This window comes from Diabrotica undecimpunctata, chromosome 3 (genome assembly GCF_040954645.1).
Source record: "Diabrotica undecimpunctata isolate CICGRU chromosome 3, icDiaUnde3, whole genome shotgun sequence".
Lineage (NCBI taxonomy): Eukaryota > Metazoa > Arthropoda > Insecta > Coleoptera > Chrysomelidae > Diabrotica > Diabrotica undecimpunctata.
Window position 1 is genome coordinate 165,871,668 of NC_092805.1, and position 25,384 is coordinate 165,897,051.

General features: G+C 34.7%; 1 protein-coding gene across 1 annotated transcript in view; it reads right to left on the minus strand.

The window, feature by feature from the left end:
- Positions 1-20,025, minus strand: part of aop (ETS variant transcription factor anterior open) — a 41,744-nt gene extending 21,719 nt beyond the window's left edge. Inside the window, exon 1 of the mRNA XM_072527464.1 lies at positions 19,777-20,025. The gene's annotated coding sequence lies outside the window, so the exon portion shown is untranslated. The remainder of the gene's footprint in view (positions 1-19,776) is intronic.
- Positions 20,026-25,384: the final 5,359 nt, after the last annotated feature.

The window sequence follows — 25,384 nt, forward strand, 5'->3', positions numbered from 1 at the left end:
CGAGATTGTATAGAACACGTCCCCTTGCAGGGATGCCACTAGCTCTGGCAGTTCGTGAGAATTATCTTTTAAATTATCGAATTTTTTTCGGTATTTAAGACACGTATCAAACAAAACAATCATACGAATTCTGCATAAACTGTTGAAGAAGATACTGATTTACAAGGAATGATTGAATTGAATGATTTCTCTCAAATAAGTAGAAGGAATTGGTAATAAAGGAGATATTAGTAACTACAAAAATTTAAGTGCAGTAATAATACCTTAGCGCCGCATCTAATATTCATCATATTGGAAAGGCTGAAGTGAAGAAACTCAGAAGCAACCAAACCGGTTATCGTGCCAAACACACTATTAACTACATAATAAGTACCCGCAGAATTATCATGAAACAAGCTAGCGAACTGCAAAACACTGTAACGGATAAAAAGACCATACTGACTATACTAGCAGACTCGAATGCAATGATAGAATGGGAAGAAATCAATAAAAATGATAACAAAAGCGCTACTGGGAGAGTCTACGCAACATTCACGTAAAAAATGGATAAACACAGACTCAGAAGTATATATAAGACGAACGGAAATTGCTGAGAAATACTGCATAAGGAAAAAGAGGAAATGAGTCGAGAAATTAATTATACTCAATGCAAATCTTCAAATAGAGGTTAAGCGTTACCTCAGGGCCATAAACCATTGCCGTAAGGATGTAGTTGAAACCAATAAGGTTTTTTTTTTTGAATAATTACGAGTTATGAATTAATTTGTTTAGTCTTCTTCTTCATCTTTCTCTTTATAAGCAATTCTGCTTGTTCATTGTCGGATTAATGCCTCTATGGAAGGTTGTCACTCCATCTTTTGCGCGGTCGTCCGATACTTCTTCTGCCGATTGGTGACATCTCTTGCTATTTTAACGACACGTGTCTCCTCCATTCTGCTTATGTGGTTATTCCATTCTTTTTTTCTATTTTCTGTCTATTCATTTATACACTTTACGTTACATTTTCTTCTACCGTCTTCACTTCTCTTTCGATCTCTCAGCGTATTTCCTGTATTTCTTCTCAGTACTCTCATCTCTGCAGTTTCCAGTAGCCTTTGAGTTGTGGCTGTGTCGGGTCTTGTTTCTGAGACATATTATTGGTTTTACACTGGCTTTATAAATTCTAGATTCATCTCAGTGTTAATGTATCTGTTTCGCCATATAGTGTTATTAAGGCATCCTGCCAGTCTATTTGCTTTTTGTACTTGATCTCTCACTTCTTTGTCCAGGTCTCCATAGCTAGACAGTGTAATTCCCAGATATTTTATTTCCATTACTTGTTCAATACTGATGCCATCAATTTCTATTTTACATCTGGTTGGTTCTTTGCTGACTACTATTGTTTTAGTTTTCTGAGATGAGATTGTCATATTTGTTTAATTTGTGTTATTTGTTTAATGACAACGGTTAATAATGTAGTAGCTATGTTTTCCGGTATGGCACAGGTGTCAGTGAAAGAAAAACTTACAGACTTTTAAATGAAAGAAAACAAGGAAACATTACTGAGCCAAAGAAGGCATGAAGGAAAACAAATAATGGAATTTGATGAGTTTCATAGAAACGTCCTTCGGAGAAAAGTTCATTCGTTCTATTTAAACAGGAAGATTCCTACATCGGATACAAATAAGAGCTCACTTTGGACGAGATAAGTTATGAAAATTACTTAAATAAATCGGTTTTTTCTATAAAAATCAAAGGAAAAACCTATATTGTGCGATACAGAAGAGATTGTTTGTTGGCGAAGGCAATATTTCAGAACGATAAAAAGATTTATATTCGAAGGAAGATGCATTTTCTATTTAGATGAAACCTGCATACCGTTTCAAAAGTATGGGTAGATAAAAATATTACAAGTTCTCATCAAGCCTTTCTAGAAGGATATTCTAATGGTTTTAATGCTTCCACAGGAAAGGGTCAGAGATCAGTAATCACGTACATTAGTAGCGAACATGGTTTTGTGGAAAATGGCTTATTTGAGTCCGTTTCAAAATCTATCAACGATTATCACGAAGTAATGAACTCGTGAAGTTTTTGAGGATTACTTTTTTGTATTTTTGTATTGAATAGGTATTGAATAAATTCAAAAAGTACGGGATGAAATAAAACACCTAAAAAATAATAAATCTCCAGGAAGTGATGATATACCCGCGGAACTTATTAAATGTGGAAGTGCTACTCTGACTAATCATATATATAAAATCATACTGAGAGCCTGGAATGAGGAACAAATCCCAGAAGAGTGGTGTATTGAGATCGTTTGCCCGCTACACAAAAAGGGCGATGAATTAGAATGTAGAAACTATAGGTGAATAACCCTCCTTAATACAGCATACAAAATATTTTCGAGTATTTTATATGGTCGCCTGAGTGAATATTCAGAGGAGCTTCTTGGCGAATATCAAAGTGGTTTTAGGCCTGGTCGATCAACAACAGACCAGATCTTTGTGCTAAGGCAAATACTGGAAAAAACCAATGAATTCAATATCGACACATACCATCTTTTCGTAGATTTTAAATCGGCCTATGATAGTGTCCTAAGAAATAAATTGTATGAAGCCATGGATGAATTCCACATCCCCGATAAACTGATAAGATTGGTTAAGGCTACAATGCGAAAAGTTGTTTGCAAAGTCGAAATACAGGGCGAACAATCACAGGCATTTGAAACGCATGTTGGGCTGCGACAGGGAGATGCGCTGGCGTGTCTCCTTTTCAACATAGCTTTGGAAAAGGCGGTCAGGGATGCCCAAATAGACAGCACAGGAAACATTTTTAATAAATCATCCCAAATTTTGGCATATGCAGATGATGTTGATCTAGTTGCCCGCACAACACGCAAGCTAGAAGAAATGTATACCACCTTGTCAAACGCCTCAAAAAATATGGGCCTGCAAGTAAATGAAGATAAAACTAAGATAATTTCATCAACACCCAACAATAGAGCCAGAAACATTGGCCACCAATTCACGGTTGATAATTCTACCTTTGAAGTGGTGGACAAATTCACATACTTAGGCTCCCTGATCACCAAGGAGAACGTCATGACGGAAGAAATCAAGCGAAGAATAATCCTAGCAAAAAAATGCTATTTTGGACTGAGTAGACATATGAGAAGCAGAAACTTAAGCCAAAAAACAAAAATAACCATATACAAAACCCTTATACAACCAGTGTTGACATATGGCTCGGAGACATGGACCATTTCCAAGGCAGATAAAAATCTCCTGCTTATATTTGAACGAAGTATCCTGAGAAGAATATTTGGTGGCATCTGTGAAAATAGTGTTTGGAGAAGGAGGAACGAGGAAGGAGGAACGAGATATATCACAGATATAAACATATATTTGGTGGTAAAGACGTAGTATCCTTTATAAAAATAGGAAGACTAAGATGGGCAGGACATCTGGCAAGATCACAGCAGAACAACCCTCCTAGAAGAATCCTTATGTCACAACCTGTGGGAAGTAGAAGTAAGGGTAGACCAAAACTCAGATGGAGGGATGGTGTAGATGAGGATGGTAGACAAATAGGCGCAGCAAACTGACAACAGTTGGCAATGGATAGAACTGACTGGCGTAATAGACTTGGGAAGGTCGAGGCTCTTTTATAGGGCTGTAGCACCAATGATGATGATGATAGGTATTGAATAATCTACCACATAATGCCCTCATTGGTATGCATTCCAGAAGATACACTGCCGCCTTACTTAGTCATTTCATCTGTCCCAAATATGTCTAGCTTTGTTTCGCCTCTTTTATCCGTCACACTATCTTTTATGACTTATATTTTGTTTGTTTTTATAATTAACGGTAATTTTGTAATACTGGTGTTTTTTGCGAAAGTGTTCTTCAGTTATTAAGACGTAATGATAAAGAGCCCACACCTTGTATCTTAATACAACTGACTCACATCCCAATATAGATAAACTTAATACCATATTGCCAGATATGAATAAACCTGGCTGAATGATCGCTATTATAGATCGCTATTCCTTCCCCTGCAGTTTCTCCGGACATAAGTCTAATTGAAAACATTTTCCACTTTTTATCTAACCTATTTTCGCAATATCCGTTTTAGGTAACAGTTTACAACGACACTTCTTAATACTGAGAATAATATATTGTGGGTATTCCCCATCGGGAACAGAAATGTTCGAGGTTAAAGGGTAAAGTCATTATCAATGATTTTTATATGTGGAGATAAATTTGATCCCAATTAAACAATGTTAAATTTAATGTTACATACCTACATTTTCTAAATAGTGTGAATTTAATATAATAAATAGTTTGTGACACCATGTATCATTTTGTTTGGAATTAATTGGAATGCTATCCGTATAATCGTATATTTAAATTGTGTGTTTAAACACATTGTTTAACTTCCTTGCGACGAAACAACAATCATATAATGAGCATAATTCATTTGACCATTTAACAAAACGCGGAAGTTGGTTCTCATACTGATCTTTGTTGTTTCGTTAGTATCTCGAAGACAGATTAAGAAAAATAACACAACTAAATAAACAAGGAAGTGGAAATAAAACTTTACTGAACGCTTTCGTTCGCTATGACATTGAAACTTGATTTCCTGGTAGGACTGGCTTTGCAAGGAATGTGTTTTATACTGGCTATATTTATCCGTTCGATTCGATTGGAAATACGGCGTTTAGAAAACCGCTTATTCAATAAAGACTTCTAACAAATGTAGTCTGTCAACAAAATTTATGTCGTTGAATGGTAAATTGCTTTTTTATGTTGTACTAAGTAGGAAATGGGAATTTATAATGCGTGTATATAATAAGCATTAAAAATAACTCAGGAAAAACTCAAACTATAAAACATCTAAACCATAAATAGTCTTCCCTAATCCCGATTGAAGAGCTTAGCGGATAGGAGAACGTACGGAATATGAGGAAATTAACAGGGTCAGTATAGTACGTCAAGCCTTGGATAATCAAGGAACTTATTTTATACCTAGTGTATCAACCATTTTAACAAAGTCATATTTTCGTTAACAAGGAAGAAAAATAAAACGTTCAGTTATTCAAACCTGTTCAATATCAAAATCATACGAGGTCTGGCTATTAAATAACGAGATGGCTTATGAAAAAGAGTTTTATTTTAAAAATTATTATACAATCGAATGCCCTCCTTCAATATATTCCCATTTCCTAGCCACACACCGTTCCATTCGATTTTTCCATGCTGGAAGTCTTCTTTTGTTAGAGCTTTTAGGAGCTCCGCCGTTTTTCGCTTCACCTGATCTTGGGAAACAGGAAAAAGTCACAGGGTGCTAAATCTCAGCGCGTTATGGGTAGGTGCGTTGTCCTGGTGCAAGATCCACGGCTTGTTTTTCCACAACTCCGGCCGTTTCTTACGAACTCACTCTCGCAGCGTTGTCAAAACTTTCAAATAGTAAGTTTGGTTTACAGTTTGACAGCTTTTTTCATTCTTGGCGATGCAGAAGTTTTCCAGTGCATGGATTGTCGCTTAGTTTCAACATAGTATTTGAATATCCAGGTGAATATCGCAAGTGATGATGTTTTTCATTAATTCAGGCTCTTCATGTAACCTCTCAAGAAAATCTGAGCAGATATGTTGACGGACGAGCTTTTGGCCAGGGGTCAAATTTTTTGGGACCAACTTCGCACAGACTTTCTTCATGTTCAATTCGTCATGTAAAATTTTTCTGACAGTTTCTTTATGGGCGTTTACAGTCTCAGCAATCATCCAAATGCTCATGCGACGATCTCCGCGCACAATTTCATTTATTTTGGTCACTGTTTGCGGAGTTGAAACAGAAACAGGTCGAGCTGGACGTTGGTCATCTCCGGCGCTCTCTCGGCCTTCAGAAAACCATTTATACCATTCGAAAACACGCGCACGAGATGGAGAATTCTCACCATAGGCCTCTTTCAACAAATTATAGCACTAAGTCGGAGTTTTTTTTAATTTAACGAGAAATTTCACATTAATCTGTTGCTCATGTTTTTCGTCATATATTGTTATCGGCACGAGAAAAAAACACGTTCTTTTCTAACCTCTACAGAAAAACTACTACTACAGCGACAAAAACGTGTTTTTGTACTGAAAGAGTAGAGACTTCCAGCTATCCAATGCTGCATTCGTTTCCCACTCTTATCCTCTAGGACGCCTTCTGCGCGCGCAGTCTCATTATTTAATAGCCATACCTCGTAAGTTCCAAGAAGATATCCTTCAGGTTTGTTCATAAGTTCAGCATTTTTTTCGATTTTTATGAAGTCTTATATATTTTCAATTGAGCTTAAATCAGGAAGATTTGTTGGCGATATTATGGCGTGAAGAAACACCGATTGTATTATCGTAAGTAATGTGCACAGCTTCACTAAATTCCCCTTAGTTATAAAAATAAGCAATCAAAAGTTGAAATAAGTTAAGTCGCTGAATACATGGGAAGCAGATGCTAGACAAGTTTATCAATGATTGAATAACTAGATAATGCAGTATAATCTTCTGAAATGCAAAACAAAATGAGAGATAGTAATAAAATGAAAAAATGATTTGAAGATATTCATTTATCATAATCATCATAAGGATATTTCCTATTTCCTGTATTTCTTAGAGAAGTGGTCGCCTCCTAGTTTGACCTCTTGTGTCTCTTATTTTCTGTACCTTCATTCCTCTCTTGACTCTAATTCTAAATGCCACAATGCCGTCATATATCATGTTTTGTTAACATAGCCCTCGTTTGATGTAAGGATTGATGATGATGTTCACTTCTAGAACACACAAGCTATAGCAAAAGAATAGAGACACGTCTCAGTGCCAATGGAAGCTCTAATGATCCAAAAATATAAAGGATATATACACAAGCAATATAGCCCACTACAAAAATGTACATTTCAATATTTGTGTAACGTATGCAATTATCTAGATGTATAATTATAGTCACAGGAATTCCTGTTCCGTTTGTGTTAGCCTCGCGTACCGGAACACCAAAAAACTGCTCAAATTAATTTTAACTTGCTGTTAATTGCCGTGGTATTTAAAATAATCATCTTCTGACGTAAACATAAATGATTATCTCCCATTTTTAGTCGGTGTGACAGCTCAAATATACTAGAAAATGATTATTAGTTTAGATTTAATTTCCGGCTTGAATAAATTAAGTGGAAGTGAGTCAATTCTAAATGTATTAAGGAAACGAACGTTTGTCACTTCATCACTTATTCATCAGTTATGTATCAAATATTTTATTAAATTATTGACCATTTTTCAGGGTTCTATATATAGATCTCGATTTTTTTCATTTTTTTTCAAGTTTTATCATTGTATCCTATAGAATTGTTTTTAATACTTATATAGCGAATCCCCAAAATATCTAACTTTGATTATAGTAAACCTAAATGGTAAAATATGTAAAGGTCAGTCTGGAGGATTCATAGGCTTCATATGCCGATTCAAAGACTGCTGACAAAACTATATGTAACTCATGTTGGTGGAATGCCTTCTTCAGAACACTCCAGTCCCAAAAAAAGTTGGTGGAGGGACCAAAAAAATGGCCTCCCACAGGGAAGTGTCCTCGCGCCCACTATATACAAAATACACACCAAGAACTAATCCATTCACCAACAACCAAAACAATTTATTTACACTGGTGATACAGCGGTGGTAACTGAAGGGAAGAATTTTCAATAAGTCGAAGGAAAACTGACAAAATGCTCTAGAAGAACCAATTCCCCAAAAATACAGGTGTGTGCTTTTCACCTTAGTAACAAGCATGCTCTAAGGATGCTGAAGACTATCTAAGTAGCTATCGATCGACTGTATATCCAACATGATGTTAAATTTCTGTTCTACATGCATCCAATTTTACAAATTTTCCAGTCTTGTGAAAATCGGTAATCGTTTTCAACACATCAGATGATAAAGTTGCACATATTTGTCAACTCGGTGCGAGTAAACATTGAACAATGTTTGGGATAATATGCAACCTTGTCTGATTCCTTGTTGTATGGAGATTTCGTCGGTGTAATTGTCTCCAATTTTTATGATAGCAGTTTGATTTTAGTAAAGATTTTTAATGACACGAATATCTGTCATTTATTCCTGTATTTTTTAGCATCTGCATTAATTTTTCATGCTGTACTTTATCGAATGCCTTTTCGAAGTCCACGACGCATGCAAATACATATTTTCTTTGATCACGGCATTTTTATAATAGGATATTTGGCGCAAATGCCTCCTTAGTTCCCATAGCGTTTCTAAAAGTAAATTGGGTATCTTCAAGATCTTCGCATTCGCGTCTAATTCAGTTATGGAGAATTCTTAGGAAAATCTTGAGAATGTGGTTCATTAGGCTATTCATTATTGTTTTAAACCGTGCAAATTGTCATAGAGGCTGTCAACGACTAAATATGGACACGAAACAGAGAAATAAAGACATTTTTCCATCTGTTTAATATTCTTTTGAAACAGTATTTTATTTCGACACTTTTATCCTAGAAATTATCCACGAAAAATTAATATAAACTGTAGGCTGAAGGAATGGTCACTGACAGTGATTTATTATTCTTCATCCCATTCTTCTATCGATCCACTGTAAACTTGATCTCTTGAACATATCTCAAAATAATTAAGTGTTTTCCACCGATGCGATGGATAAGTTCTCCTCCCCTTCTTCCATTAAACATTTTCCCCTAATCGTATCTGAGTATATATTAAACAAAATAGAAGCGATAGAAAAACCCAGATTAGAATATAATTGCCATAAACTCCTGATAAAAGTCAAATAAAAAAGAAAATTATATCACCGCAGTTGAAATCGTATTAAAACGCATGTGAGATATGTCACGTTCGAACTTGATATTTTCCTAATGTACATAAAAGTAATTAAAAACAATGTAAAGGTAATTTGAATAATCTTCTAGGTAATTTCTAAAGTAAGTATTGACTACGAATTGGGAAATACTTAAAGCTCCGTAATCTTAAGAGTGGTTCTATTGTATTCTAAAACTTTTTTGATAACGAGGTTACTGAGAATTTCGCATCAAGATGCCATTGGTCTGGTCAAATCTTTCAATTTCTAGGAAGAGGATAATGACTTTAAAGCCCCGTTTACAATAACCCAACCAAAGATATTTATTATGCCTATAAGATGAAGGTGAATGGTAAAACAGGTAAGACGAGAAACATACTACCTGTGTGAAGTGTTTTTAATACGCTAAAAGGAGAAATGGTTTTGTTTCTTGTCGTGTCAATTCATCCACTCCGATCCATGTACATACGTAAAACATTCTATTATATACGGTAATATTTATAGATTTTCACTGCCTGATATCCGATAGTGATAAGATATGATTTGTCGAGAACTGAATTTTACGCAATCAATTTGCATTTTTTGTGTACTCAAACTTCCAAATAATTGTTCCGTTAAGAGATATCCGATATCTTATCTGTATTGTTCGAAATTTTCCTCTAGATGAAGTAAACAAATGTACCTCTAGTGATGTGTAACACAGCAACAGACGAATCTTCCAAACTGATAAGAGTTACTAATGTTTTCGTATTCGAAGAATAACTTTTCGAATATTTTTGATCGGCACCATCAAAATAACATGGCCATTAACAAGTTGGTTTTTATTACGAAACTAGTTTAGAAGAAATATTTAAAAATAAACTTGATATTATTTGAAGCATTAGAGATATGTTTAGAAAAGATTTATGCAACTTTATACGATAAACGCAAGGGAAATTGGTCTTATATGCAATTGAATACTGCGATAACAATGAAAATAATGGGAGACTTCTAAGTATACTAAACACAATGTTCAAACATTATACGCGAGAACAAGCAACCTGGAAGGAGATATAAAAATCAGAAAGGTTATATTCTTTTCACTAAACGATAACGGATCTCAGTAATCGTCAGTAGGACGAAGTGGTTAAAAGATTTAATTACTTGGTTTAGAAGGTGGAAAGACAAAATACGTCATCATCATTCTGGCTTTAAAACACTGCGTTTGTCCTAGCTTCCTCAAGAATTTCTGTCCAGTCGTCCCTATCCATCGCCTTCATTCGTTAGGACGTATTCCCATATTTCTCATGTCTTCATCGATGTTATCAAAGAACCTTGTTCTGGGTCTTCCTCTTCTCTGACCAATGGGTATATCAAAGAGCGTTTTTCTAGCTGGGTCATTTTGTTCCATCCGCATTACATGCCCTATCCACCTTAGACGTCATATCTTAATATGTTTTACGATATCAGGTTCCTGGTATATTCTATAATTCTATATAGTTCAAAGTTGTATCGTGTTCTCCAAACTCCATTGTCATTCACTGCTCCATAGATTCGCTTTAGTATTTTTCTTTCGAAACATCCTGACATGTTTTCATTATTTTTTGTTAGAGTTCTGGTCTCTGAACCATATATTAGGACTGGGAGTATTATTGTTCCCAGACAGTTCCCCCTGAATTCGTACTCTACATTCAACTTTTTCAAGTTTTGTTAAATTTACCAACTGATTTGGTATTCCTAGCTCTTTCAATGCTTTGCTCTCTTCTATTCACAGAATCGTAGGCTGCTGTGTAGTCTATAAATATGTGATGAATATCAAAGACAAAATACGTCCCTACTCATAATGCCATGTCAGCTACCGCTTCTTCTTCTTAATTTGGAGTACCTAATTTTAAGAGTAGTTATCTCCCCATTCATTCTCGAAAGCCATACCCAAGGAAGAAATTAATGGACATCAATAATCGAACGAATGACATAACGCCACTACATCCTTACGGACGATAAAGGATATACGAAGAGGAGGAAGATCTAATAGATACTAAGAAACATACCTCAAAAAATTAAAATATAGATTTGCCTAGTGAGATGAGGAAATAATCCATGTTTTAGAAGATATTGCTAGCAAAAAAAAAGAAGATCACGCATCAGAAACATTGACAATAAGGAAGAGGAAAAGTGAAATTATGAAATCAAACCATAAAAGCAAAAAGACTATTGAAAGTAACAAAAAATGAGAATATACACATTGAATACCATAACAAGAAGTATATTATCTCAAAACTGGATAATAAATGAAAAAAGCAAAGCCAAAAAACGGGCAACAGAGATGAAATTATAATTACACAGCAGAACAGCATAAATAACACAGATTGGGAATGAACTCTCTATATATAATCGATTATATTGAGGAACAAAACAAGTATGGTATGGACATGTCAGACGAGCTGGACGCTGGATAAAAAAATTCCACAATAGAGTCTGACAGGAAGAGAAAAGAGTGAGTTGGAAGAAAGTTTAGATAAGATAAGGCAATGGAATGAAGAATCTTGCAAGATGCAAATTGGTAGGATAGAAATAGTTGGAGCGAATGACCGAGATCCAGAAGACTATCTATATAGTGTATATAGCGTCCTTCGCCTCCTGCTTCTCAGTCTCCTGGTCGTAGATCTCTCGCAGACATTGCCTTTTGGACCCCATTAAGCCATGTTGTTTTCGGTCTTCTTCGTTTTTTTTTTGTCCCAGGTGGCTGCCAATCCAATATTATCTTCTATAGGCGATGGTCTGTCATTCTGTGTACATATCCGTACCAAATAAGCTTCTTTTGCAGTATTTCTTCTATGATGGTGCTTGTTCTATCCATGATTTGTGTTATTCTGGCATTTGCTAAGTGCATCATTCTCGATATATCTGCTGATCTGCGTTCAAGTCCATTTCCAAAACAAGGAGTTTTTGTTCCGTTCTCTTAGTGAGTTTCTCCATGAAGTACAACGCTTTTAAAAATACTATAGCTGTATTTTTTTCTGTTTAGAGATAGTTTTGGACCAGAGTAGTGAGTTTACTGCGCCATATATTTTTTCCCTTTTATGATTCATTCTCCGTCTTGAAATAAGAATATTTCCTAATTTAATTACTATTTAAATGGGAATAAGCCACAATTGAAGGTTAAAATACGTTTATTGACGTTTCAATTTCCACTTCTGAAATCGTTCTCAATATTATCAAGAATATTTCCATTTCCAATAATTTTGAAATTCTTCATCTCTGGTTTATAACATTACCTTGAGGATTATCAGGTGTGTCATAAAAACTATGCAATAAATAACTTTTAAACAAAGAATAGCTATATAGGAGCTCTAGAAATCACTGAATATAAACACAGACAATATTCTCAACGGCCAAAACAAACCTGTTGGTTTTTATTAAAATGGTTTTCAAAGAAATGCAGTCTCTGGGTATTTCCTTTTTTTACCAGTTGTTGATTCAACATTTAAATCATAAAAACGTATTAAGCATTAATTTTATGGTCCTTATTAAGTTCTAAAACAAATATTAAAGAACTAAATTCACTTCTGACATTAAAAAGTTACACTTAATTAACAGCTACCCTTATTTTTCCCCATTTTCAAATCAGTGGACCTTTTAAATCGTCTAAGGTTACCGACACGCCTTCTAAATCATTAAAATTCCCTAAAATCTAAACAAAACTTTCTAATACATCTTAACAGGCACTTACTGATCCCATCCGCTACCGAGTGGGCCTACAATAATAACACACCAGCCACATATGGTGCATACTGACAACAACGTCGAGTCGATTCGCCGTCCAAGGATCCTTTCTACGTCACCCACGCTTATTGTTTCAATTTTTATTTATCTTAGCAGGAAGTGAATACTTGCTTCCACTTCCTTTTCCTATCAACTCGAAACCTACAAACAACTCGCAGATTTATGGTCGCGATAAGGATTGTTATTGCAAAAATTTTGACTGTTTCGAAGTTATTTTCGTATGTCGAAATAGATTAGAGTGGACGTTATGTAATAACATTTTGTTTGTTGAATCAGCAATAATTTCCTATAGTGTTTTTACTGCATGTTATCTAAATATGTACAAAATTATATTTCTAAGAAATCAAAACTATTTCGTATAAACAACAACTGACCTCTAGCAAAACTATAAATATATATTTAAAATATATTCAACAGGTGAATTGCAGAGGTTTGATCGGTCATTATTGGCAAATGAAAGATGTCAACTACTTCATTAGTTTAATTTCATATGTTTAGCTTTCTTTGTTCTTTAAAAACATCCTCAGTTCTCTACAAAAAGTAATGATACGAACAGGGTTCATACTTACAAAACAATTTGTAGGTTCTTGTGATGTTATAAAAGCTATAACATTAAAAATACAACAAACTAAACGAGAAAAAAAACCACAAGAAAAATTGAATAAGAGTACTAATGTGTTCGTTAATTTATACTAGATCCTCTATAAAAATAGATAGCAATAAAAAAATTGCAAAAATTGTAGGCACTTTTGAGGTTCATATTAAAAAATTAGTTAGAATATTAATGTTTTATAAAATAGTGGAAGTAGGAAGACTTAGACCTATATAGAGCGAAAAACAGAGAGGTAAAGAAAAGAGTAACAAATGAAAAGAACGAACGATGGGAACAAGCATGCACAGAGATAGAACGACATATCGGAGGAACGAGAAATTCAGAATCATGGCGAATATTAAAAGCACTTCAACGAAATAAGACAGAGAAAACCCAGATCGGCAAAATTAGTGAAAACGAGTGGCAAGAATACTACGTAGAACTACTTACAGAAAACCGTCCCCAATTTCAGGAAGAGAATATAGAACATGCAGGAAATGGGGCATACGACCAGATAGAAATAAGCCTGGCAGAAGTTAAGAGAGCAATCAAGACATTGAAGAACAAAAAAGCCAAAGGACCCGGAGGAATACCAAACGAACTAATTAAAAACGGAACGGAAAAGTTATTCCGCATGCTACATAGAATGTTCGAAAGAGGACTAAATGGAGAAGAAATACCTGCGGAATGGACACAAGCATACATCACATCCATACATAAGAAAGGAAACAGGAAAAAATGTGAAAACTATAGAGGAATTAGTATAATATCGCCGGTAGGTAGACTTTACGGGAAAATTATTAAAGAAAAACTAGAAACTGAAATAATAGGAAAAATTGGAGAAGACCAAGCAGGGTTCACAGTAGGAAAATCATGCCTAGATCATACGTACACATTAGAACAACTGATAGAGAAGAAAATGGCAAAAGGTAGACCGGTCCATCTGGCCTTTGTTGATCTAAAGAAAGCATATGACTCAATACCTAGAGTCAAATTATGGGAAGCAATGAATGATCTCGGAATCCGACAAACACTAATAAAAGCAGTTAAAGCACTATACAAAGAAAACAAAGTAGCTATTAAATGTGGAAATAAAGCCTACAACCCATTTAAGACGACAAAAGGACTTCTACAAGGCTGTGCTACGTCCCCTACTCTGTTTAAAATATTCTTGGAAAAGACACTCAAACCATGGAGGAGAAAGTGCGAAGGAATGGGCATACCAGTAAGAGACGAATACCTATACACCTTAAGTTTTGCCGACGATCAAGTAGTCATCTCACAAGATGAAGATCTCAGCTTTATACTCAGAAAACTAGAAGAAGAATATAAAAACAACGGAATGGAAATAAACTTAGAGAAAACCGAATACCTAACAACAGAAAACAAGGATATGAGAAACCTAGAGATAGACGAGGGAAGACAAATAAATGGAACAGATAAATTCAAGTATTTAGGAACCATAATATCGAACCAGGGAACAACAGAAGAAGATATAAACAACAGACTGAGACAAACAAGAAACTGTATAAGACAACTAAACTCAGTGTTGTGGGATAAGAACATTACGATAAAGACAAAAAAGAGAATATATAACACCCTGACAAGAAGTATCCTGACATATGGGTCCGAAAACTGGACAATAAACAAGAGAAATAGAGGTAGAATAAGAGCCGTAGAAATGGAGTTCTTGAGGAGAAGCTGTAGACTTACAAAAAGAGACAGAATTGAAAACGCAGAGATTAAGCGGAGAATGGGAGTGCAATCAGACATAATCGACTATATAGAGGAGAAGAGACTATCCTGGTACGGCCACGTCAGAAGAGCGGACAGAGGACGCTGGATAAACAAAATCACAGAATGGAGCCCGATTGGAAGAAGAAAGAGAGGAAGACCCCGAAGGTCATTCAGAGATGAAATCGACGAGGCTATGGAGAAAAGAACCCTGCGAGATGGAGACTGGAATTACAGGGAAAATTGGAGAAAACGGTTGAGTGAAGGAAGACAGTGAAAAACTGTGGAAATCCTTAGTAGTAGTAGTATAAAATAGTGGCAGACCAAACTTATGTTTTTTAAATGGGACACCGTGTATTTTACTCTATATTCTAAATCTTTTTCACTTCCCAATCACAACAGTATAAAGTTTTGTCATAGCTTGTCACTTTTTTTATTAATTGTCAAAAATGATTGATATTGGCAATTTTCTTATTTTCTTTATATCGAGTACAGGGTGAGCCAGAACGCAAGTACATTATTTTTTCAGTAATTTTAAATAGAACACCCTGTATTTTATGTCACCATCGAAAAATACCATTAGCATATTTAAACTTTTATTTAATATTGTCTCTATGTCTAAATTTATTAGTTTTTAAGATATTTTCATTTTTTTTAAGCAAGTTATTAATTAGGTGTCTAAATTTTTACAAATTTTTAAGTAAGCCATTACTGAATCGTCTAAAACAGTTCACCATTACTGTTCATTAATCCGGTAATCAATGTAATAAATAAAGAAAGAAAAATAATTTATAATGAATAAATTTTACAAAAAAAAAAGAAACAAAATACAATAATGGAACAATTAAAAACTACTTTTAATAAAATATTTTTAATATTTTATTACGTAAGGTGTTTAAAATGACCTAAACCATTTTATGCATGCCTGAAAATGGTCTTTTAATGAGTCACTTACATTACGAAGCATTTGTACACTAAGACTTTTCGTACACTAAATACATTTCGTATTTTATCTTTCATCTCATCCCTTGTTGTTAGAGGTATTTTATAAACGTAACCCCAAAAAAAATGCTTCTTTTTCTTTTTATGTAGACATGGCTGTCTGTTTTTCAATGTGCCTCCAGTAAGTTGTCGTTCCATCGTTTTCGTGGTCTTCCTATTGATCGTCTTCCTATTGGGGAACCGTCTCTTGCCTTCTTTACAACTCTATTTGTTGTCATTCGGCTTATATGATCGTTTCATTCTACTCTTCTATTTCTCACCCAGTTCTTGATGTTCTCCACCTTGCATCTACGTCGTATATCTGTACTTCTAGCTCTGACTCATAATACCTTGCCATCAATTTAAGTGTTTTCATCTGTGCTGTTTCTAACATCCTTTTTGTCCTCTCTTTGTCAGGTTGTGTTTCTGCCACGTATGTCATTATTGGTCTGATGACTGTTTTGTACATTCTGCCTTTCATTTATTTCCCGATATGGTTTTATTCAGGCAGCCTGCGGCTCTATTTGCTCTATTCACTTGACCTTCCACTTCAGTTTCGAGCTTTCCGTAGCTAAATAATGTGATGCCTACATACGTAAACATGTAAAATTTTCTGGCGGATATATTAATTTGGTGCAGCATACGTTGTAAATCATCTTCACTTTGAGAGAGTAGTATTGCATAGCAGATTATTTTAAGTTTTTTTTCTCCCATTTGGTATCCTTTTTTAATTCCTTACTTTTTTTTATTATTTCATCCATAATCAGGTTGAACAATAGAGGACTCAAAAAAATGCGTTTTATCAAATTCTGGAGATCTGGCTGGCCACGCTTCTGGTCCATTTCTTCCAATTCATCTATCAGGAAACTGATCGTCAAGTTTGAGTTTGAGTCAAGTTCAAAACCATATTTGTTCACGTATACGAAGTGGAACTGTATTCAAATAATATGGGCAATTGATTTACTAAAAAATCTAATTACATCTCACCATTTAGATTTTTTTCAAAAAAATATGGTCCCATGACATGGTCACCAACAACACCTCCCCACACGTTCAGTGACTATCTATAATAGATGGACTGTGTGTAAGTATGTGGTATGGATTAGTTGTGGCATAATGGTGAAAGTTATGCCTATAAACAGAACCGTTTATATGCAACGTAGCTTCATCTCCAAATAGTACATTATCGAAAAAATCGGTGTTGATTGATTTTATCTAAGGATCATTCACAAAATACGATTCATTTTTCTATATCTTCCTGAATTAATTCTTGGTGCACTTGAATATTGTTTGCTGAATACTTACATTCTGTTTTTTTTTTTAATAATTCTTTGTACATAGTAAGTTTTCTTTCTTTTTCTTCAGCAACACATTTATTTCGTTTTCCTCTGTCACAGTCCTTTTTATTCATTCGTATTTTTCATATATAACTGAACCAGTGCGGTTAAACCGATCCTTCAATCTTTCAAAACTTGCTGTTGTAGATTGTCGCCTCTCAGGAAACCGTTCATGATAAATTTTTATTGATAATATCGCATTTTTATTGCATTCCGATTATATTTACCATTTCATCAACCGCAAAATTCAACTCCTAATTATTTAGTAAGTTTAAACACAAACAATGATGGTGAAATGTCAGTTTTATACAATTCAGTCCTGGGTTACTTAAAAGTTGTAAAAATTTAGAAACCTAGTTAATCATTTGTACTGAAAGTCATCAACTTCCATTGGTCGTTTTCCTTCTGTGTCTTTTTGGCTCAATGATGTTTCCTTGTTTTCTTTCACTTAAAAATCTGTAAATGGTACTTTCACTAACACCTGTCAGTCATACCGGAGCACATAGTCACTACATTGCTAACCGTTGTTAAAGGTTATTGATGAACATTTAACACAATAGTTTGTTCTCTCAGAGAATTCACGCTGTTTTTAAATTTAGCAGTAACAAACTGAAACGATGATGCTATTTTAACGCATGAATTGAACTGCTAACTGATAACATGGATGGTATCAAATTCGTCACAACTTTCCCTTACTCGGTCGGCAAGTAGGCAGATACCCCAAAGATGATTTGTTAAATTCGTAAAAGTCATTAATAAAGGCTTATCCTCTAATGAGACAAAGTATGTTTCTATCTAAGTAGGATTTCTATCAACCTACGGAGCAATGGAGAACGAGAAAGTTTTGACTTGGTGGACCTAGTCAAAATGATATATCAAATCACAACAGCAAATGTGAAACCTTAATACATCACCATTTACAAATGAACGCACAGTAGAGCAAGGTGATATCGTGTCACCAAACCGGGTGGAATATATGTTTAAGAAACTTAACCTAACCTTAGGCCATGGCTCTCTATCCATCCATAGATCATCTAGCAGGTGACTCCTCATTTTTTCTACGCTTTTTCTTAGTGAACTTCTTTTTTTGTTGTGTAGTGTATACCAATATTTGATTTGGTAGTCTATCGTTTGCCATTTTTTGCACGTGACCATAAAATATCAACTGGTTTGTTCGTATGTCATCCACTATAGCGTGTTTAATTCTCATGATAGGTATCTCAATATTTTATCATTTGCTATTCTTTGACACTGGGAGTTTCCAGCAGTCCTTTCCCAATAAAGTACATATTATTATCTATATTGTATTTTTCTTGGATTAAACCAATATTGCTTAATCAAAATTACATTTTACACTTGATTTTTACTATTCTATTCGACTATTCGATTTCCAATCCAATATTTCCAGATATGAAACAAAACGATTGCTGGATTGGAGATCAAATAGTCAAAAACAAATGTAAAATGTAATATTAATTACAATCAATTCTGGTTTAATCCCATATCAATATATTATTGTTTTTATGAGTTTATATCGCAAAGATGGTATTAAAGGTAAGAAATTTGACCTCGGACTTCCGGTTCCAGAGGTGCAACCGGAAGTTTCACATTATAATCATAAAAATAGTACATGTGATATATCAATCGACGAGTATTTAAAAGTCGAGCTGGAATATTTAGTTCCGGTTTTGATGTTATTTCCTGTTAAAAAGTTATGACCGGAAGTTTAGCAAAAACGACTCAAATTAGTGAAATCGTATAAAATATATTTTGTCCGTATCTCATCAACTATTGCGTATTTAATTCTCGATATTTCAGTGTTTTATTGTTTGATACCGGGATTTTCCCGCAGCCTTTCTCCAATAACGTATTGAGTTTATTATACTGTGGTACTGATTACTGGTATACCCTATCATATTTGCCATGCGTCCGCAAATAGTTTATTATTAGATATAAATACATTACAGAATTTGGCGCTATAAAAGCCTGGAGTTGCACAAAAGAAACCTTCGAATTTTGAAATAATATTCCATCCGTAGACGTAGAGCATTTCAAAGTGATTTATTGTCGGAACACATGACCAAACATGTAACGAAATGACAATGTTTCCTCTTATTCGATTTGCTTACGCGATTATCGCTATCGCTACTGTTGGCAAATCCCAGTAATGTATCCACAAGATCCGGTTGCATGGTGCAGAAGATCTCGTCGAAGTGAATCTGTATTAAATTTCAGGGTCAAAAGAGATAAACCCAGACGAAAGGTTAAATTTAAGATTTATTAACGTCCAAACATCGGATTTTTATTGAAAACTGATTGCGGCTATAACACAAATATTTAATAATCCGGAAACATGCTAATTGGATTAAATAATATGATTATTTTCGAACTAATAGACAGTACGAGTTTAGTCCATCAACAAGTGGCAAATCACAAAATGTTAAGATTGTTTTTAAATATTCATTCATCTTCATTGTGATTATAGTAAAGAATAATAGAATTAAAAGTTTAGTATAATAATAGTAACGTTACCTTATTCGTGAACTGTCTAATAATTCCTATATATCCAGGTCACTGCAACATCAACACTTCAAACACTATATAAACCGATTACGTAATTAGATAAGTCCTTAACGTAAACAGCACACACTTGCCGAAATATTGCTATCAAAACAGATTCTTTATCCAAAAAGATATTCCTACGCGGGGTAACTGTGACCGCCTATTGAGACAGCCACCTTACCACTATCGTTTTGGAACTGTTGTGAAGTTTAGTTTACAGACATCACGTTGGCTGTTACCAGTACGTCGTGGGGGAGTGGGGGAGGTGGTCATACACACATATACACATAGTTATGTCGACGTTGTCAGATTTACACACCGGATCTTCACTTGTAGAGCCAAATGTGGAGTGGGGAAAGAAGCCGAGACTTCCTATTTGTAACACATGATGTTGAATAATATAGGGTGGCGTAGGAAAGTTGATCCGTAAATCGGTAGTTAGCGGATCTAATTTTGTGATTTATAGGAATTTTATGGATTATTCTTTTAATATTGTGCTTTAAAAAAATAAATAGGTCGTTAGAGCGTTTTAAAACAGTTCATAAATGCATGGCATATCTAATGAATTAAGATTCATAAAATTATTATAAACTGTGAAATTAGCCAATAAATTATATTCTTTTTGGAGCATTTAAAAGAATCAAAATGACGTTTAGATATTTGCTGTAATTATGTTGTTGTATTTTGTCATCTTTTTTCTATACATATACAGGTTCTTTTTTTTTAAGCCCTTCTCTCTATTCGGATTGCCGAATATAGGCCTCTCCTAATTCTCGCCATCCATCTCTGTTGTTTGTAAGATGTTTCCATATTGGTCCGTCAGTTCTTTTAATATCGTCGCTCCAGCGCATTTGCGGTCTTCCTCGTGGTCTTTTGGCTTCATATTGCCGCCAATTCCCGTTTTCTTTATTCCATCGGCCATCCTTAAGACGTTCGTTATGTCAAGCCCATTTTCATTTCAGTTTAGCTGCCTGTTCGACAGCATCTTTTACTTTTGTTCTATTACGAATGTCTTCATTGGTTTGATGGTCTTTGAGTGAGATACCCAGCATCTGTCGTTCCATAGCTCTTTGATTTTTTCTGATCTTCTCCATGTTTATTTTAGTGAATGTCCAGGTTCGAGCTCCATATGTAAGTACAGGTAGGATACAGGACACTTTTGTTCGCAGTCTTTGAGTACGTATGAGAGTCTTCCGAATGCTGCCCACCCCATTCTAACACGTCTGCTTATTTCGGTAGTCTGGTTTTCTTTGCTTACCTTGGCATTTTGACCCAGATAGGTATATTCATCTACGTGTTCTATCCTCTGTCCCTTTGATGTTTATCATAGGTTTGTCATCTTTGTTTGACATTGGTTTAGTTTTGCTGAAATTCATGTTCAGTCCTTTTTTAGTCAGCTATTAGTACTACATCATCTGCGTATCTAAGATGGTTTAAGTATTTTCCGTTAATAGGGATTCCCTTATTTTCCCAGTCTATTGACTTAAAGATATCTTCTAGGGCAGCTGTAAATAATTTTGGAGATATTGTGTCTCCTTGTCTTACTCCTCGGTTGATTTTTACTGGTCTTGTTTCGATTCCATTACCCAACGTCACTATCAATTTAGCTTGTTCGTAAATATTATGTATTAATATTCTGTACCTGTAATGCCTACCTGTAATGGTTGTTGACTAATGCTTCTTCTATTGCCCACAGTTCTACGCTATCAAAAGCTTTTTCATAATCTATAAAAGCCAGACATAATGGGACATTGTATTCGTTAGACTTTTCTATTAGGATTTTCAAAGTATATAGATGATCACAGGTGCTGTAATCTTTTTTAAATTCGGCTTATTCTACTCAGTGGCGCACCCAGGGGGGGGGGTTGGCGGTTAAACCCCCTCCCCCACCAGGACCCTATTATGACACTGTTACTCACAAATTTTAAGGACTCAAAATGGAGATAGCATCATAAAAAAAATGTCGGTGCCCAACCAAACCCCCCCCCCCAGAGGAAGATTCTAGGTGCGCTACTGATTCTACTGGTTGATATCCGTCAAATTTAATTGTTGACCTGATTGTAATAATCTTTGTAAAGTTGTGAATAAGTGAAATTGGTCGAAAATTTTTCAGGTCTGTGATGTCTCCTTTTTTGTGTATTAGTATTGTTTAAGCTGTATTCCATTGTTCAGGTATGTTGCCTTCGAATAGACATTTATTAAATAGTATTTTTAGATATGTGATGGCTTCTTCTCCAATTTCCGTCAGCATTTCTGCTAGGATTCCATCGCTTCTAGGAGCTTTATTCCTTTTTATTTCTTTTACTGCTCTTTCTATTACTTCGTGGCTTATTTCGGGCATATCTTCTGAGTTGACATTTGTTATCCGCCTTTTCAAGTTCTGCTTTGAGGAGTTAGGGGGATCATTTCTGGAATGATACAGATCGGCGTAGAACTTTTCAATTGAGTTTGCTATATCAGATTTACTTTTTTCTAGTTGTCCTTATTCATTCTTAACATTTATTATGTTTTTCTTTCCTAGTTTTGGTTTGGTGCATTTGAGACTTCGGTTTTTCTCTATGACTCGTTCTATACGGTCCTCTTGATGTTTTTTAATATCCTCTTTTATCTGTTTTCTTATTACTCGATTAAGTTCCTTAAATTCTGCAGTGTCTCTTTTGTTTTGTCTCAGATCTTTTCTTTGTTTCAGCATGTTTTGTGATTCTACACTTATTTTGGATTTTCGTTTTCTGTTAGCGGTTGCCACTTCTGAGCTTGCATTTAATAGTTCTTTTGTTATGACTTCATTGATTTCATTTAAGCTAAGTTTATCTAGATTTAATACTTTCGCGGGTTTTAACTTGCTTTTAAATTATTCTGTATTAGATTTTAGTTTATCTGTGTTAAGTTTTTCTAAATTTATTTCTATTCTTATTATGTTTTATCTTAAAGGGTTCTTAAAGGGTTCTTATTTACGGTGTTTTTTTTTTATAAAAATATAGGCGCTAAATGTGCCAACGTAGATACATATATTTAAACTAGTCAGAAAGCTCAAAAAACTTTGGTTCAAAATCAAAACTGATTCCAATCGCGGTTTATAGAACAGTGACAATTTTTTCAAAACGTCTCCTGTCGCATATAGACATCTCCTCTCTTATGTAAATCTGAAAGCATGCTACAAGTAGTAGTAGTAGTAGTAGTAGTAATGTAGTGATAAAATAGGTTCTGAAATTGGTTTCTTTTGGTATGAAACATTTCCTTGTATTTATATGGGATTAAATCACGATTGACTGTAATAAAAATTACATTTTACATTACAATTGTTTTTGTTCTATCGATTTCCCCTCAAAAAATCGTTAAAAAAAGACCACTTTAAAATAAGGTGTCAAATTAAACTAAATCTGTTTATTAATTAACGCATTGCTTTAGCCAATATGACAGGTGACTTAATTGACGTCGATCCTGTAGGCAAATAGCCATGGTTTGAGTTGAAAATTCTGACGATGGTGGTGTACCCTCGGGTTGAATTCAAATTCTGATTTTTTGTGTGTTTTTTTAAATGTTTCCTAATGTTTCAACTTTAGCAGTTGAGACGACGAAAACCAACTTTCATACCATGTCGTAGGCGGCCGTCCTGGCTGTGGAGGTGTGTTTGGACGTTTTTCTTTGTCAATTTTGGCTCACCGATCGTATGGCGTTCATTTAACATGGTCTCTCCACCCTCTTCTATTGTTTCTTGCCTATCGTACTAAGTCTTGGATGTCACACATCTCTCTCACCGACCGTCTGTCTGTCCAGGTTGAAAAAACTGTAATAGATAGAGCACTCATATATTACGGCAAAAATTGGCAAAACTAGCTTCAGGTACTGATAAAATTAATAAAAACAGTATAACTCGCAAACGACGTTAAGGCCGGTTTTCACGCTACGTCTTATTGTACGTTTTGTTGGATAGGACAAATCCTATACAATAAAACGTGGCATGTAAACAGCAAAACGTACGTCTTGTCGAATCGAAATGAAATCCAAGGTCAGATCGTAGAAATGATGGGAGAAGCATAGTTTTGCGAGAACTGATAGGATAAAACGTTACGTGAAAATACATGTTCAGACAAGTCGTCCGATCTTGACTTATTTGACGACTAGTTCCACTGCAGTTCGTTTCATTTTTCCCAAAAAAAGCCTAAAGTCAGATTTGCGGCAATGCACCCACGATTTTCTCGGGGAATTTATTGAATTGTATAAAAGTTTTTAAGTAGTTATGTTTTAAAACCAAGTAGATTGCATTACAGGTTTCAGGAATTATTTGGCTTAACGCTGGTTTGGATATTATGGTTGTGAACTCCAAGTCCTTGACGCTGCGTCCTGTTGTAAGATATCTGAGAGTTGTTGTGAGTCTTTCATGGGGTGTAATGGCTTTTCTCATAAGGTGTCTTATTTCAATATGTATGGTGTTACCAACTCTAGCAATTGACAATAGGCTGAGGTGTCCATTCGCAAATAATTGCGCCAGTCATCTGGTTCGCCTCTCAGTTCTTTTAGTAACGAGACGTGGGAATACTGGCTTCTTTTTAGAAGCCAACTCTCCTGACCATCTTGTATTTTCCCTCCTCATCCCCTTTTTCCTCAGTCACAGTATCGTTATGGTTGAAAAAATAAAAGAAAACAGCCGTGTTTCATCCATAATAAAAAAATCACCAAACAAGCTTCACACAACTCAAGACTCTGAATTAGAAATGAGGTAGAAAACGGAAGGAAAAACGTAGTGTGTATACACTGGACAAAACGTACATTTTGTCGTACGTTTTATATGACCCACAAAACGTACAATAAGACGTAGTGTGAAAACGGGCCTTAAGATACGTTATTTCGACACAAAACTTTGCTGCAAAATAAAAATTCGTACAAAAAAATTATTTTTGCACCGATAAAGATTTTCGCCCCTTTTTTAAAAAAATTGACAAAACCTTAAAAAAATAATTAATGCAAATACTGCAAATGTTTTTCCTAAAATTTCTGTTAACAATTAAAGTTTTATCGATATTTTATTTGTTGAAGAGAATGCATGCAAAAAAAGTTAAAAATATATTTAAATAATACTTATTTCGATATAATATTTCAAAGACAAAAGACTAATGTTACCTTTCCTATGAAGCATTAAATAATTATCACACTAATACATCAGTTTCTGTTTGTCATACGAATAAATTAATGAATTTCATTAAACTTTCAGCTGGTAGAAAACAAAATAATAATTCCTGCTATACTGATTTGTTTCCTTTCATTAAAGAAAATACTTGTTTACACTTACAGGTACTTCCGAATTATAATAGGATTTTACAGAAAAATTTGCTTATATCTTGGTATTGGACGAGTCTGACACTCAATCCCAACTACTTGTATCTGCAAGTAAAGGCAAACTTTATCAATATCGACAGTGAAAATTAATTTTTTTTTAATTTCAATATAACATAATAATACTCAGTATACCAACATATGAAAATAACAGGCAAAAAAGGTTTAGGACAAAGAAAGACTTCATGTTTGAATAACTTACGAGATTGGTTTGGTATTGATACAAGCATGCTATTTAGAGTGG